The 19,105-nt window shown below is 31.9% G+C and overlaps 1 non-coding gene and 1 pseudogene across 1 annotated transcript; one reads left to right on the top strand and one right to left on the bottom strand.

The window, feature by feature from the left end:
* Positions 1-3,695: 3,695 nt before the first annotated feature.
* LOC114180430 (receptor-like protein kinase FERONIA pseudogene) lies at positions 3,696-4,527 on the top strand (annotated as a pseudogene).
* Positions 4,528-15,612: 11,085 nt separating this feature from the next.
* On the bottom strand, positions 15,613-15,719 carry LOC114182794 (small nucleolar RNA R71). The gene has a single exon (XR_003604230.2). It is a non-coding gene; the product is annotated as a small nucleolar RNA R71 (small nucleolar RNA).
* Between the last annotated feature and the right edge of the window lie 3,386 nt (positions 15,720-19,105).

Below are 19,105 nucleotides of genomic sequence, written 5' to 3'. Positions count from 1 at the left end.
CTTTGTGAAAATGTTTCATTCAATTGAAAGTTTATTCAAATGATCATATTTTGAAATGTTATGATGAAGCTTCAGACTTAAGGGAAAGACTCACCCTTACTTTCTTTATTTTTCAGAGGAAGAAATTGTAGACCTAGAATGTAATAATGAGATTGTCTAGTTTAACTTTTCATGCAAATTTGGATTATGTTAAAGCTACAACTGATATGGTGTAACTTGTTTGTTATGTATTTCAAACTAAAAGCACCTTTAGTTAGTTGTAAAAGTATAAACAAACTTCTTTTACAAACACTTACATGTATGTTAACATTTTATTCGCATAAATATCATGTCTAACATATGATACATTAGACAAGTAAAGAACATCTAGTAGCACCGGGTTTTAGTTGGGGTGTTACAAGATGAGTGTCAAGGGGTGTACCGGCAGTGGTGGAACTAGGATTAAAATTGTAGGGGGGCCAAATTAGATTTGTTATATATAATTTTTCTTTAGAAAAAAAACTATTCATTTTTTTCTCTTCATTTCCTCTCCTTAAAACAAACACACATAATAGTAGAATTCAAAAAAATATTACTATCATTCGCTATTATATCATGCTATTATATCATGATACCAATTCATGAATACTATTTTAGATAAGTCATTCGTATCTCATTAATTTGATTTGGTGGTATTGTAAAATTTGATGTCGTTTTTCCAGATCACGTTCTAATGAATTTTTAAATTCATTATATGTAACTCTGAGAACTTTAGAGATTTGTTTTATATTGTCTTAAATTCTTGGTTCTTATTAAATTTCTGGTTTAGTTAACGTAAATGCATCTCTTTTTCATCTTCATCACAAACCTTCCTCTTTGAAAAAAAGGAATCATTTTTTTTACTTTTTATCATAATCTTTCTAATATAAATTTATCACCTCTCACCTATTTAGAAAAAATAAAATTTATATTCACAAATCACAATTATCACACTGCAAAATATAACAAAACTCATACTACTTTAATTAAATAAGAAATATTGTATAAATTCAAAACTTAAAAAAAATTACCATAGATGGCGAAAAACACAAAATCCCTAAATTTCATAATTAAGAGTTATAATAATTTAGGAAAAAATTATAATTAGGTTTCATACCAATTTCATAAAAGAATCCCTAAAATCATAATTAGGGTTTATATTAATTTGGAATAAACTTAATTTGGAAGAAACATCCTAAAAAGTATCATAAACTAATTAACATACATAAATCATAATAAGATACTAACCTTCATTTGTGAGAGATCATGCAAGAATGTATACATGAATCTCAATCTATGTGTTTTCAACCTCTATTTCCCAATCTATCTCTTTGTATTTATCTCTCTTCACACACTTTCATGATAATTTACATGGTGGAAAGATCTTATAGTTAGAAAAAAAAACCCTAATCTTTTTTATAAATTAATGTCTCTGTTAAAATTTTTTATTTTATCTTTTATTATAATTTTCCATAATATAATCTTAATATAAATAATATATAATATAATTTTAAAAAATATATAAATATATATAAAAAAAATTCAAAAAAAAAATGGGGGAGTCGTGGCTCCCCCTGTCATAACATAGTTCCGCCGGTGTGTACCGTGAAGCAGACAACGTACCAATTCTTGAAGTTCGAAGAATGAAGACAGAAGACAAGATGTGCAACTTAGAAAAAATTAGGTCAGAATGTTTTTTATTAATATATATATATATATATATATATATATATATATGTGTATATATATATATATATATATATATATATATATATATATATATATATATATATATATATATATGAGGGTATTTTTTTGAATTAAAGTTTAACAGGTACGGGTATCCACGAGTACGGATACTATGATATCCATTTGATCTGCAGATACCCATAGGTACATTTTTTTTTTTACATCCCATATATATATATATATATATATATATATATATATATATATATATATATATATATATATGTGTGTGTGTGTGTGTGTGTGTGTATGTGTGTTTGTATTTTCTTATTCTTTTTGCAACTAGCTTACCCTTTCTCTCTATGTTTGCTTCTTGCTTGGCTTTTCTTTTTGCAACAATCACAATCTTGGTGTGAGCAGATGTGGAAACTTGTGGTGACCGTGCGGATGACAGAGACAGTAATGTTTAGTGTAGAAGGTTGATTTTCATATATACATCAGTCGCATGCTCTAATTTATATTATAATATAAAATGTTTTATTTTAATAGTTTTATACTACTAAAATAGAATGTTATATTAATATTAATATATATATATATATATATATATATATATATATATATATATATATATATATATATATATATATATATATATATTCATTCATATGTGTGTCATTCTTTGAATCAATCACAAATAAATCAATGAAATACTCTTAATGACTACTTAAGATTAATATGATTTATTACATTATTATTAAAAAGTACTACTTATTTATAATTATATGATTAATAATTATAAAAATATGCCCAAAATTTCAATATTTAACTTTCATATTATATGTAATTCCAAAATTTAAATATTATATCGATAAAAAAAATATAATTATATCATTTCATAAAATTACGTAATTAGACCATCCAAGCTAAAAAAAAGTTTTGTTCACTTTGGAATATGTGTTCCATTAGGAATTTATCTTTAAACATTTTGGAGGGTGGAAGGAGGAAGAGATGTGTAAACTATCTTAAACCTCGACTTTTAAATGATGTCCGACTAGAGGTTGTTAAAGTGAGCCAATCCGGCTCACACTGGTTGGCTCACCACGAGTTGAGATAAAAATGAATTAGCTCAACCTAGCTCACTTTTTTGCTTAACCAAAAATTTTGTAACTTGATGTGACCCACCACTGGTTGATAGGTTAGTGGGTTGACTCACTTACAAGATTTTTTTTTGCATTTTATTATATATATTTATTGCATTACAATGAGATTGAATTGACTAATTCATTTTTTATAATAGTGAAATCAAAGTGTTCACCTAATATTCTCAAATATTATAATAAAGATAATAGTTAAAGATTAAAGTATCAACATACATAACTTCACAAAAAAAATTAATTAAACATTCAAACTATTCAAATATTACACAAAAGAATTTAAAAAAATATTGGTGGATTAAGTGGATCAACTCACCTTCAATCCAACTCGAACATATTTAATTCGGAAATTAAGTGAGTCGGGCTCAATTCAACCTACATTTGAAAGAAACTGATTTTCTCTCAATTCAACCTGGCTTGAACCTATGTGGTGAGCCGGATTAGCTCACGGGTTAGAACCTATTTTAACATCTCTACATAGGACTATTGGGTAAGGTCAAAGGAAAAATATTAATTTTTTATTAAATATTAAAAACTGTAAAAAAAAAATGAAAGATAAATGAATGATTATATTTTTTCTTTTATTACAACCAGAGATAGGTAGTAGTAGAGTAGTGTATCATTGAGTGTGAACTTTCTTTCAGGCTGGCTTTCGTAGCAAGGGTAACTTATCAAGGATGATAATAAGTCTTGGTTCTGTCACTCTCACAGCAAACCATGAGGTTCAGCGCAGTCATATTCTTCCTTCTCCACCTCTTTCCACACATCCAGGTCATTTTCATCCCAATTACCAACATGATTCAAAACGAGATGATAGTGGTCTACGATTTCATGGGTCGTGGCACCCTAAGCGATCATCTCTACAACACGGATAATCCCCCTCTCGTGGAAGCAGCGCTTGCAGATATGCATCGGCGCAGCGCGTGGGCTGCACTATCTCCACACAGGCGGGAAGCACACGATCATCCACCGCAATGTCAAAACGACGAACATCTTGTTAGATGATAAGTGGGTGGCGAAGGTTTCAGACTTTGGTCTTTCAAGAATTGGGCCTACAGACACAGACAAGTCCCACGTGAGTACCCATGTGAAGGGAAGCTTTGGCTACATAGATCCCGAGTATTACAAACGATTTCGCTTAACGGAAAAGTCTGATGTTTACTCGTTCGGGGTTGTGCTCTTTGAGATACTGTGTGGTCGTCCAGCTTTGATTCACAGTGCGGAGACGCAGCAGGTGTCGCTTTCTAATTGGGTGAAACATTGTGATCGAAATGGGACCATAGCAGAGATTGTAGAGCCCGCGTTGAAGAAGAAGATTGCACCAGAGTGCCTGAAGAAGTTTTGTGAGATTGGGATGAGTTGCTTATTGGAAGATGGAACGCAGCGGCCGTGCATGAAGGATGTGGTTGCAATGCTGGAGTTTACGCTCCGGCTACAAGAAAGTGCAGAGCAAACGGCAATTGAAAAAGGAGAGGAAATTAGTGAGGATAGTTTTTCTACTACTAACTTGAATGTGACTACTACGACCAATTCCACCAGTGAAGGCAATGGCTACAGTAATAATACGGTGTTGTCTTGGACCCCTTTCTTGGAGATTATGGATGGATCCACAGCCGCGCTGACCCAATCCATTAAACGCAGACCTCTTCAAAGGATAATATAAAAACCAAAAGATGGTGGGATTACGTACTAAGGTTAGACTTCGCCATTATGAAAGAAAATCAATTATACAAAGTTTTGTATATTTATACAAATATTTAATAATACAATACTAAGTTTTGTATACTTATCCAAATATTTAAGAAAAGAACTCCCACATACTAAATACTGTCCAGCATGATATTGAAGATGAATAGAATGTTCAATGGCTTAATACCTACGACCTAAGTTTTATAAAAAGTTTTGATTTAATTAAGAGATCTAATCTAGAAGATATTTTAACAAATGATAAAGGAGATTATATTTTATTATCATTTTTGTATTTTGTAATTTTCTTTTTAAGAGATACATAATTTGTAATCACTTTATTTTATAAATAGAAAGTCACACCCAAAACTAAATTGCTTAGATTTTCTGACTTAAAATTATTAATTTTAAATTAAATTATTCACATTCTATATTTAATCTAGTTTAGGGCATTCAGCTTTTTACTTAAATAAATCAACATTCATAGTGAAGTTTTATAAAACTTGATCCCAGATCTTGACAAAAAAAATTTGAAGAGACCAAAATGATATAATTATTTGATTGTTAATTAGTATAATGCTTCAAAAAATAAAGTTCATATATGAAAAATTGAATCATTATTAGTAAAATGATTTAAAAGACGTGAAGTAAAATATATCTTATTTTCATCTTCACCCATATCTTTCTTTTTATTACTTTTAAAAAAAAAGAATCTATTATTTTATTCTTGATCAATATACCTATTTTTAAAAAATATTAATATTAAAAAATAATTTATCATGATGTAATAAGGAATTGAGAGACATAATTATTAAAAGAAAAATATATTACAATCAAGTCACAATTAAAAATTGGTTATGAAAAAACACACAATACATTATTTTTTCTTTTATATTCATAAAAAATGAATATAGAAAGGCTCATGAGATAAAAAATAATATTAATAACTCTTAAACTAATATTTTATTATCAAGTGAGACAAGAGAGTTACAATTTCTTTTAAAGAAGAAAGAGAACAAATGACAAATTAGAGCAAAAATAATGAATTTGTGTTTAACTTTATTTTTTTCTTCAAAAAAATAAAAAGAAAACATATAAGAGTGAAAGATGAGTACATTTGTGTGAAATGTTAGACAAATGGCATCAAGAAAGGGGTTGAATTGATGTTTTACAAAAAATTGTCTTAATGTCTATATATACTCAAGAAAATATCTTTTTTTTATTACTATTAATTAAGTGTGTTACCTGAAGCCAAAAAAAAAAAGGAAAGAAGAAATTCACACTGTAATTTATACTGGTCCAAGTATAGCCAACTCTACATCCAGTTCCCAGTCACCTCAATGTGAGAATGACAATCTCAATTCACTATCTTTAGAGTATTTCAATTACAACCACAATGACCTAGTGAAACATGCAAAAGAAAAATTCTAAAGATTGATAAACACTATCTTGAGCCCTCTCAAGATATGGCAACACCTCCCTTGAATCACACAAGGGATGAAACATCTTCTATGTACAAAATAAAGGATGAAAATTACAATTAATAGTGTGTTGTGCTTTTTCTCGTTCTCAAATTGGATTATTTAAATAGTTTTACTTGAGTTTGCGGTAAAAAAAATAATTCAATTAATTCAAAAATAAAACCAAATAAATTCAAAAATCAAATTTTATTCTATGCAGAAAAGATGATATTTAGGAGAAGATATAGTCAGAGGATACTTAATTTAAAAATCATTTTCAATTCAAAAGATATTTTTATTTTTGAAAATTGGTAGAAACATAATTTAATTAATTTAAATAAAATCAAATAAATTCGAAAATCAATTTTTATTCTCTATAGAAAAGATGATTTTTAGGAGAAGATATAGTGTAACATCCTGTCAGGATATTATGGATTTTAATAAAATAAAGAAAAAAATAAATAACACATCACATTTAATAATACCTCATTTCCCAAAATGCGAGAAATTTAAACTATTAAATAAATAAAAAGTACTCAAATCCATAATTCTCAAAACCAGAGTGTTATAAAACAAACACTCGTATGGGTTTACAACTCATTTCAAACCATTAAAATAAAATAGAAGATTCCTGAACTATCCCCTCTCCGCAGCTAAGCTCCACCAGAATCACCTGCATCAACATCATCTGCTCACGTGTACCACGTACACGATCATCGCCAATCTTAACAGATAAAGCATATAAAATAGCATACACATATAACACACACACACACACACACACATATATATGTATATATGTATATATACATATACATATATATATATATATATATATGTATATATGTATATATATATGTATATGTATATATATATATATACATATACATATATACATATATATATATATATATGTATATGTATATATATGTATATGTATATATATATGTATATATATATATGTATATATACATGTATATGTATATATACATATATATATACATATATATATATATATATATGTGTGTGTATATATATATATATATATGTATATATATATATATATATGTATATATATATATAGACAACACATTCTTCCCAAATGAATTCCAACCCATCTAATTCATTCCACCTGGCCACAACCAAGTTATTCGTGTCCTACCTCTTCTAGTGATTACTTCAAGGTGACTTGCTGCCATACCTATCGGCCACAACCGATAGAGCACATGTGGGAAACCATGTTACGGATCATACACTGTAACGCCAGGTGGAGTTCCCAAATACGAATATAGTTCGTAATGTCCCAAGACTTCCAAACTCGTTAGCTAATTACTGAGGAGGGTAATCCATCTGGACCCATCCGTACTGGCCACAACCAGCACACTCACACCGGCAACACTCGCCAACCCGAGCCATAACTCAAGGGTTCCTCGTGTTCATCCACCATCCCGAGCCACAACTCGGGAGATGCTATTCTGAGCCACAACTCAAGGAATACCACGTGCTTTAACCCCTATCCTGAGCCACAACTCAAGCGATACGTTCCGAGCCACAACTCAAGGAACACCAGCAATCCCACCTTTGAAGCATCACCAAAAGCCTTGTAGATCACGCCTACAGAATCAACAACCTAGAGCTGCAGCAGTAAAATCACCTAGTGGGGGACACGTGCCGCCAAGCGCTGCTAGCTTCCAGACCGCCTGGCGGGGGACGCGTACCGCCAGGCGCCAAACGCCCTGTTGCTCATTTGTTTCACCGTCATCGCCTGGCGCATCATCCATTGTCGCCAGGCGCCACACCCTCTAATACTCACTAGAATTACAACTATCGTCTGGCGGTTTAAACCCACCGCCAAGCGCTGTATCAGTACCTACACAGTTATGGTATCTGAGTATTTCTGCACAAATTTAATTCTTCACTCCAAGGATCAATCCTCACTTTGCCTTTCATCAATCCAGTTGAATCGCTCTCCCAGTGGCTAACTTACTATCCAGTTTCCTACTTCTATCTAAGGCCAACTATCCAAGTGCACAAAATTGGTTTTCTTAAGAAAACCTTATTCATCACTCCATAACACAATGTGCCCACAATACTTATTACTTACTATCACAATTGCCTCAATGCCATATTCACTCTCGCAATTATTCAAAATCCTGATTCTCAATGCACCACACATTAGCCTGGCTAAGTCTTAAATCTCTAATATCAAACAGTTTACTTAGCAATCATTTTCATCCCATTGAAAAATACATTCTTTGTTCCCTCGAACTGTTTTCCCACCTAGTTATACCCTTCATTACTTTAGTCATCAAATTTCCAATATATCATGGTTAGGCTTTCGTAATAGTTACACTAGATACTCTCACTTACACACATCTCCTCATCCATCCATCATTCTCAAGACTATACACTACCAACCCTGATCAATTTCCCAATATCCACTGCACATCAAAACCTCCAAAACAGAACTACACCTCACAGCCACACAGAGGTGTTATCCCTGTGCTGGTACCTGGCGGCAAGCCCCGTGCCGCCAGGCGATGCATGCCTTTCTGTGCAGTTCCCAGGATTTCATCACCCTGTGCGAACTCTACAAAAATTTCAAATTCCCAGTTCATCAATCTTCCCACTCAATTCCCCTCTATTATATATTTAAGATTAATAATTCTATGTTAAACATAAAATACACAAAATTTCATTATGTTGACTTACATAATTCATACCAGTATGAAAACCCCAATTCTCGAACCCGAAAGTCATATTCTCAAATTGTTCATTCAATTAATTCCCGAACGCAATGGTTCCAGGTTTATATGATACCCAAACATTTATGAATCCTTAGAACATGATTTCTCGACGATCAGAATCCTTCCAGAACACGAAAAACATAAAAATCGAGTCAATTCAACTTGTGTCGCCGAGCAGGTGTTCATCACCGCCAAGCAGCTCATCCAAAAACCCAGAATTTTGGTACAACGTCATGCGTCGCCTGGCAGCCGGGAACCCAAAACCATACAAAAGTGCATGTGCCGCCTGGCGACTATGAACAGCCCGCCAGGCGGTTCCTGGAAATTTTCCAGAATTACGAAAAATGCAATTAGAGCAAGAACATGCATACAATTCATACCATCATTCATATGATTCATACTCAATCATAAAAATAGCGTGTAAAACTCCCGTAACCTAGATCCTTTTGCTTAAAAGTGGAAGCTTCCAATGATCACCAATGACCACCCTTTTGGCTTTCTCTCAATTTAGTCCCAAAACCTCACTCAACCTCACCACCAATCTCTATAACTCGTGCTCTCTTTTAAGCCCGTTGCCTTAACGTGGCGGTTAGGGTTTCTACATCTTCTCTTCTTAGCCAAAAAAAGAAAGCTTAATTTAGGTTTCACCAAGGTTTGAACCCATAACCACCTAATCACAAAGCAAGTGCACAACCAATTCAACCAATCATGTTTCATGCAAACTAATATAATTTATTTATTATATCATTCCAAACATGATCACATGTATAATCAAAACAAAATAAAAAAAATAACACGTAAATGGCATACATAGGACTTAAACCCAAGTCCTCTCACATAATTAAAGTACTTTCAACCACTTGAGCTAGTACCTTTCCACATCATACAACTTAGAATTTAATGTCATAAAGGCTTTTCCAACCCGTATTTATTAATTAATTATTTATTTAATTAATTAAATTTTACGGATCTTACATATAGTCAGAGAATACTTGATTTAAAAAAACAATTTCAATTCAAAAGATATTTTTTTTAAATGTAGAAACATAATTTAATTATGTTTTAACCTTAATTTATTACGTACGTGAAAAAATGATTTCACTTGTGAAGAGAGATGATTTGGCTAATAATTCCTCTTATGCTTCCTTTTTATCTAGAGTGACTTGACACCCTAAATACTCTATATCTTTATCTTGAACTTTCCTTAATCTTGTAGTATTTTTGCTTGAGTATCCATCGAAATCTCTAGCTTTCAAAGAGGTAGTGGTGACATCATTTTTGCTAACATGAAAAACTAAATAGACAATGAGAAATAAAATAAAATAAATATCTTAATTGTTATGAATTAATGATTGTCCATTGATTTGATACATTTACTCATATGATTGATACTCATATGATTCATTACTCTTTATGTAAATATTTGTATTAACTAAGTTGATTTGTTTCCTTTATGGATTACATGTTGTATCTATAAATATGACTCTTTCTTTCAATAATAATATACAGAACAATTGCTCCCTATTCTCTCATTGTTTATTCTTCCTTCTATTCTATTTTCTTCTCTCCTTTATTATTAGCTTTATTTCATAACACGTTATTTGTCTCAATCCAGACTTTTCCTAATCCTTTCTCTATTTACAATTTTACCTTATATTCTTCTTCATGTGATAAGAATTGTTTGACTTTATCAATTTTCTTCTCTGTCTTATTATTATTATTATTTTTATTATGATGGTGATTATTATTATTATTATTTTATGTGCTAGTTCTAAACACGCGAAACATTGCAAAATTTGGATTTGTGACCCTTGATATTACAAAGAAGAATTACTTATATTGGATATTAAATGTTGAAATACTTATAGATGCAATGGGTCTTGGTGATACCATTAAAGAAAGAAATAAATAATTTGAGCAACTAATTTTTTCCTACGAGAACAATATTGTGAACAGAGATTTCACAAATATTATGAATCTATTTCATGTCTTTGTATGGCTGAACAAAGCAATGGAACTTTTGATGAAAAATCATGAGATCCATCCAATCTGCTCCATTCCCAGAAGTGAATGCAGCAATAAATATTATGAATTTATTTCATGCCTTTGTACGGTTGAACAAAGCAATAAAGCTTTTGATGAAAAATCATAAGATCCATCAATCTGCTCCATTCCCAAAAGTAGTGGCAGATGTTTGTGGTAGTAGGGAGGGGCCATGGCCCCCACAAAAATTTGATTTTTTTTTTAAATTTTAGGTATTTTAAATTTTTTTATATTATAAATATTAGATAATATATTATAAATTAATGATGATTAAATTAAATATTTTATTTCTTTTATAAATATAATAATTAATGTTAATAAATAATAAAATATAAAATCAAATATAATAAAGAATAAAGAATACAAAGATTTATCAAGATGTTTTTATTATTATTTTTCATTATGGTTTGAGCTTCTTATAAATCGTTTTCATTTCTTATTCTTAAATTTTTTTTTCTTTTGTTTTTGAAGAGAAAAATATCTATTTTTTGCTCTTATTTCTCTTTGTTCTCTTTCATTCACGAGGGGGGAAAAAATTAGGTAATTCTTTCATCTTACTTGATAGTGAAATATTAGTTTAATAAATTATTTAATAAGTCTCTTTTATATTAATTTTTATTTTATGAACATAGAAGTAAAAGTATCTTACTGTGTGTTTTTTTATAACCGGATATTGTGGTTCATTATATGACTTGAGTTTCTCACAAATTGTTCTTATCTCCCATTCTCACCTATTTTCTTTTGTTTCTTAAGAGAAAAAGATCTACTATTTTTGCTCTCACATATAAGTTGTTGTCTTCCATTCTCGAAAAAATAAAGAAGAATGTAATTCTCTCTCGTATCACATGATAGTGAAATATTAGTTTAATAATTGTATATTAATTTATTTAATGAGCTTACATATTAATTTTTTATTTTATGAACATAAAAGAAAAAATATTGTACTGTGTGTTTTTTATAACTGGATCTTAAGTGTGGTTTGATTATCATCGAATTTTCTTTTGGTATTTACGTCTCTCAGTTTTTTATTAGATTATGAAAAATTATTTTTTAGTCCTTTTTTTTAAATAGGTATACAAAGTCTTCCATATATTTATTTGTAATCTTTTTTTTTAGTTATCGTTATACTAAATTATGTATTCATTTTTATTATATTAGTGATAATAATTAAATGTATAAATTTTGAACGTATTATTTTGGCTCCCCCATCAATGTTGGTCAAGATCCGTCATTGCCCAAAAGTGAATGCAGCAATACATATTATGAATTTATTTCATGTCTTTTGATAGAAAATAATGAAACCTGTCCAATTGGTTCTGCTCCATTCCTAGAAGTGAATGCAATAATATTTTATTTATATGATCATGATATTGATTATGGACATGGTTATAAAGGAAAATTCAAAGACACATTTTTTCACCAAAAGTGACACAATAATGTGAAAAAAGGGAAAAGAAAAATGTGAAAATATTGGCAAATAAGATGAAAGTATATATTATCATTACGATAGTAAAAGCCATTTGAGTTGTACTTGTCATACACCAAAGCATCTTACAAATAATAGAAACACATTTTGCTTATGGTGATTCTGATTATGACTATATGGATGTTACTCATCTTGATATTATTATTTTCTTTGCTAAACCAAATGGAAGCATTGATCACCTCATTGGTTATGAAAGTGTTAAAAAAAATCTCATATTGATATTTACGTTTATATAAAAAAGGAATGTTTGCACTAGTACCAAAGGATATTGTCTTATTGATAGTGCAACAACTTATACAATTCTCAAGAGTAATAAATTTTTATCTTCTTTGGTAATGCGAGATATCAATGTTAGTATTATTTATAGTACAACAAATATATTTGAAGGCTCTAGAAGAGCTATTATACTTCTACCAAGAAGTTGAATAGAAACTTATTAAGTTTCAAGGATATTTTTCTAAATGGAAATCATATTGAGACAAGAATGAAAAAGATATGAAATATCTTTATGTCTCTACGATTGAGTTGAAAAGAAAAGTGTATTGGAGAAATTATCAACATTTTCTTATGGTTTGTACTATACATATATATTAGTACAATTGAAATGCATGTCATGGTAAACTAGAAGTTTACGAGATCAAAATGAATTCCTTTTTGACATGATCAGTTGGATGATTTGTACTACACATATATTAGTACATTTAAAATGCATGTCATGGTAAACTAGAAGTTTACGAATCAAAATGAACTCCTTGTTTGGTATGATCAGTTGGGTCATCCGGGATCTATTATGATGCAAAAAAAAAAAGGTTGAAAAACTCATATGGACACCCACTTAAGAGTCAAAAACTTCTTCAAACCAATGAGTTCTCATGTACTATACATTCACAGAAATTGATAATAAGAACATTACCAGAAAAAATAGAAATGAGTTAATCGCATTTTCAGAACGAATACAGGGTGATATTTGTGGTCCAATACACCCACCATGTAGATCATTTATATAATTTATGGTTTTAATTGATGCATCAACTAGATAGTCACATTTGTTTATTATCAACTCGCAATCAAGTATTTGCAAAGTTATTAGTACAATTAAGAGCTCACTTCACAAATTATTCGATTAAGAAAATTTGTTTTGATAATACTGGTGAAATTACATCTCATGCTTTTATGAGTATTGTATATCAATTGGAGTTGAAGTTGAGCATTCAGTAGCACATGTTCATACTCAAAATAGACTTGTAGAATCATTACTAAAACATTTAAAATTGGTTGCAAGACCATTACTTATGAGAGCTAATATTCCAACGGCTACTTGGGGATATGCAATTTTGTATGTTGCATTATTGATTCGCATCAAGCCAATAAGTTATCACAAATACTCTATTATGTAGTTGGTTTTTTGTTAGTGACCTAATATTCTCATGTAACAATTTTTGAGTGTGATGTATATGTTTCAATTTTCCCACCAAAAGGGACTATGATGGGTCCTTAGAGACGATTAAGAACATATGTTGGATATGATTCTCCCTCAATAATAAAATATCTTGAACTACCAATAGTTTGACTTATTTATAGTTTGACTTTTCGACTGTCACTTTGATGAATAAGTTTTTCCAACATTAGGGAGAGAAAGAAAACAATTGGAAAAGAATATTGGTTGGAATGAATTATCATTATCTTATCTTGATCCTCGTACAAAAGAATGTGAACTGGAAGTTCAAAGGATAATTCATTTACAAAATTAGTCAATCAATTACCAAATGGTCTTACTGACAGAAAGGTAATCAAATCATATATATCAATTGTTAATGCTTCAAGTATATTTGATATTAATTCATAACATGCCTGAATCGTGGTAGGCCTGATAGTTTCAAACACACGTTTGAAGCGTGGTAGACCTATTGGTTCCAAAGATAAAAACTCTTGAATGAGAAAGGGAGCTAAAATGCAAGATGACCTAATCGAAAAGGTTGAAATCCTAAAAGATTCATTTGACATAATTAATGATTCGGTTCCAGAAGAACCTCGGGTATCTAAAATTGTTGAAAATGATGAGATGTCAATAAATTATGTCATGAATCATATATTATGGAACCAAAATAAAGTCAACATTGACGAAACTTTTACATATAATATGGCGATGAATGCTATGAATGACAATGAGGATCAATAACCAGTGATCATCGAAGATTGCCGACAAAGAAATGATTGGCCAAAATGAAAATATACAAAAAAGCATAATTATATTTGCTTGCTAAACAAAATGCTTTTAGACTGATAGTTAGCACACCTAAAGGTGTCAAACCCGTTGGGTACATATGGATTTTTGCGCAAAAATCAAATAAAGAATGATGAAATTGTTAGATACAAAACACAATTGGTTGCTCAAGGTTTTTCACAAAACCCGTCTTATTGAGTATTATTAAAAGAAGGATATAGAAATGATCCTATGTGTGCTTGTATTTATATGATAAGATCCAAAAATGAATTTGCCATAATTATTGTTTATGTAAATGGCATAAATATTGTTGGAACTCCTAATGAGCTCACAAAGGCAATTGATTTCTTAAAGAAAGAATTTGAGATGAAGGATCTTGAAAAGGCAAAATTTTTGTTGAGATTACAAATTGAGTATTTAAACAAAGGTGTTTTTTTATACATCAAGAGACTTATATAATTAAGGTGCATAAAATGTTCTAAATGGACAAGTCACATCCATTATGCACTCTAATAGTTATGAGGTCGTTAGATGTTGATAAATGCTCTTCTTATTCCTTAAGAAAATGATGAAGATCTTTTTGGTCCAGAAGTATTGTATCTTAATGTCATAGAAACACTAATGTATCTCGCTAATTATACTCGATCTAATATTGCATTTGCTGTAAATTTGTTAAGCAAGATACAATTTTCAACTACAAGAAGAAAATGGTTTAGAGTAAAACATATACTTCCTTACCTTAAGGTTACTACTAATATGTGCTTATTCCATCCAAATGATTCAGATTCAGACCAATGGGTTATGTATATGCATGTTATTTTACATATTCTCACAATGTCACAATGGTTGATCACAATAAGATGTTTGTTCACATGTGGTAGCACAATGGTTTCATGATGGTATATGAAACAAACCATAGTAGCAACATCGTCTAATCATACATAATTACGAGAAAATCATGTGTACTTGAAGGCCTTTCCTCATTCCTTGGAGGGTAATGCAAAAGATTGGTTGTATTACCTTGCACCCTAGGTCCATCACGAGTTGGGATGACTTGTAGATATTGTTCTTAGCCAAATTCTTCCTTGTGTCCAGAACCACAACCATAAGAAAGGACATTTCTAGCATCAAGCACCAGTCTAGGGAAAGCCTCTGTGAATATTGGGAGAGGTTCAGGAATTTGTTTTCTAGTTGCCCCCACCACTAGATATCTAAGCATCTGCTTCTTCAGTATTTTTATAAAGGCTTGCACCATATAGATAGAAGCATGATTGATGTTGTGAGTGGTGGTGCTCTTGGTAATTTGACCCCAACAGCAGCGAGGCAATTGATTGAGAACATGACCTCTAACTCTAAAAAATTTGGTGCAAGACATGATGCCATAGTTGTTAGAAGGGTTCATGATGTAGGAGTTGTTGAGTACACTAAGAAGTTGGAGACCAAGATTGATGCTCTTACCACTTTAGTCAATCAACTTGCTACGAATTAGAGGACTACACCTTTTACTGCAAGAGTTTGTGGCATTGCACTTTAGTTGATCATTTCACATATTCTTGCCTCACCTTGCAAGAGGCCAGAACTTATGCATCTTCTGATACTCCTCAAGCCTATGCTGCCAACATTTTCAACAATAGGCTGCCCCATCAACACTAGCAGAACCATGATTTGTCCACTAACAGATACAATCCAAGTTGGAGAAATCACCCCAATTTTAGATGGGGCAATCAACAACAACAACAAAACCAATAGGTACAAAATGTGCAGCCACCTCACCAATAACAAAGAGTTACACATGCACACGATGGCCTAGTTCCACCTGTTTCTGGTGGTACCCCAACTCCTGTTGTACCTTCATCTTCTACTTCATTGGAGGAGGGTGATGACCCTTCAAAATATGCAATTCTAGCAGGATACAAGAGCTTTAATTCAGAGTTTGACAAATCAAATGAGGTAGATGATCGCTCAGCTAAGCCAAGCACAAGCTCAAAATTTTGACAAGTTGTCATCACAAACAATTGAGATTCCGAGAAATGTGAGTGCTATCATATTGAGATCTAGGAAGAAGATTGAAGTTCCCACTCCTTGGCCTACACCTGAAACAGAAGTTGACCCTGCCACACTTCAAAGAAAACATGATGCTCGTGCAACCGATCCTTCCACATCTAGTGTGTCTTCTACGCCTTCCACCTCTATTATTGGCCTTGCATCCCCTATTCCTTTTTTACCAAAAGCCATTTCAAGCAAGAAGATGGAAGAGGTTGATAGAGAAATTCTAGAAACATTCAAGAAGGTAAAGGTGAACATACCTTTGTTGGATACCATTAAACAGATCCCCAGATATGCAAAGTTCTTGAAGGAGTTATGCACGCACAAGAGGATGCTAAAGGGAAACGAGAAGATTAACATGGGGAGAAATGTGTCAGCGTTGATAGGTAAATTTGTTCCTCATATTCTTGAGAAGTGCAAGGACCCAGGTACATTTTGTGTACCTTACTTCATAGGTATTAATAAATTTGAAAATGCAATGCTTGCTCTTGGTGCTTCAATAAATGTAATGCCTATGTCTATTTTTAAATCTCTTTCTCTTAGACCCCTACAACCTACGGGTGTGGTGATTCAGTTGGCAAATAGAAGTGTTGTCCACCCTGTAGGTTTGGTTGATGATGTTTTGGTTTATGTTGGTGAATTGATTTTTCCTGCTGATTTTTATATTCTTGATATGGAAGAAGGATTTTCACATGGTTCTGCACCAATCAAGTTAGCCAGGCTATTTTTGAAAATCGCACGAACCAAGCTTGATGTCCATGCAGGTACTTTGTCTATGAAGTTTGATGATATTGTGGTGTAATTTAATATTCTAGATGCCATGAAACATCCTTCTGAGTACCACTCTATTTTTCATGTTGATATCATTGATGATTTGTTGATGGACATATTTCTAATTTCTACCCTTTACATTGCATAAAATATTCATCTATGTTTGAATTGTCTGAATTTGCATGCATTGGTGTTGATTCTAATTTATATTGTGATTCTGACTCTGATTTTGATGTTGATTCTGAGTTTGACTCTCTACTTACTGTACCATATGATTTTGATGTTACACGGTCAGAGTGCACTAACCATGTTGCATGAAGTACATATGCATCTGATTGTTATGTTGAGGTATAGGCTGTGGAACCCATTTCCCCCTCCCCTCCGGTTCCTGATATTCAGCCAGCACCCAACACTCCATAGTTAAAACCTCTACCAAACAACCTCAAGTATGTCTATTTGGAGGATGAGAAAAGACTACATGTGATCATCTCTACCTCCCTCACTCCTGAGCAAGAGCAGAGGTTGTTGTAAGTGTTCAAGAAGCACAAGAAGGTCATTGGGTGGACATTGGCTGAAATTCCTGGTATTAGCCAATCCACGTGCATGCACATGATATTGTTGGAGGATGGAGAGAAGCCAGTGAGATAGCCATAGAGGCGACTCAACCCCGTCATTCTGGAAATTATAAAGAAGGTGACCAAGCTTCTACAAGTTAGGATCATCTACCCAATTTCAGACAGTCAATGGGTCAATCTCATCCATATGGTTCCTAAAAAGATAGACCTCACAGTTATTAAAAATGAAAGGGATGAGTTGATCCCAACTAGGGTGCATAATAGCTAAAGAGTTTGCATTGATTATAAAAGGCTCAATCAAGCAACCAGGAAAGACCATTTCCTACTACTATTCATTGACCATATGCTTGAGCGTTAGGCAGGTAAATCTCATTACTGTTTTCTTGATGGTTTTTCTAGTTATTTTCAAATCCATATTGCTCCTGAGGATCAGAAAAATACCACATTCACATGCCCCTTTGACACTTTTGCCTATAGAAGGATGTCTTTTGGCCTATGCAATGCTCCTGGCACATTCCAACAATGCATGTTTAGCATTTTCAATGATTTTCTTGAAAACTGCATAGAGGTGTTTTATGGATAATTTTATTGTGTATAGATCCTTTTATGATGCATGTTTAGACAGTCTGGACAGAGTTCTGAATAGGTGCATCTTGTAAGACCTGAGGAATTTAAATAATTAAATAAATAATTATTTATCAAATGCGGGTAGTAGGAGCCTTTATGACATTTAATGTTAATTTTTATGACGTGGAAAAGTACTAGCTCAAATGGTTGAAAGTACTTGATTGTGTTGAGAGGACTTGGGTTTGAGTCCTATGTATGTCAATTATATGATTATTTTGATTGTATTATTTTTATGGTGCGCTTGAGTATGATAAGTGATTTTAAATTCCTAGATTTATAGGAATTATCACGAAACATGAATTGGTTGAATGGTTGTACATTGATTTGACATTGGCATGGTTGTGGGTTTGAACCTTGGTGGACGAGAATTGAAAGTCCTATGTATGTCAACATTGGCATGGTTGTGGATTTGACATTGGTATGGTTGTGGCATTAATGTGAAGGAGTTGAAAACCCTAGCCGTCAGAGGGCAACTAGGAAGGTTGGAAAATCATCCTAAACAGCCATTGAATGAGCATTAAGCTCAAGTTAATGTAATTTTCATTTTTCTCATTAAGGCAATTAAGAGTGGGGTGG

This window comes from Vigna unguiculata, chromosome 4, assembly GCF_037176805.1.
Source record: "Vigna unguiculata cultivar grain cowpea cultivar isolate G323 ecotype 2 chromosome 4, ASM3717680v1, whole genome shotgun sequence".
Lineage (NCBI taxonomy): Eukaryota > Viridiplantae > Streptophyta > Magnoliopsida > Fabales > Fabaceae > Vigna > Vigna unguiculata.
The sequence above is the reverse complement of the archived record's forward strand: the minus strand, read 5'-3'. Positions and strand labels throughout refer to the sequence as shown.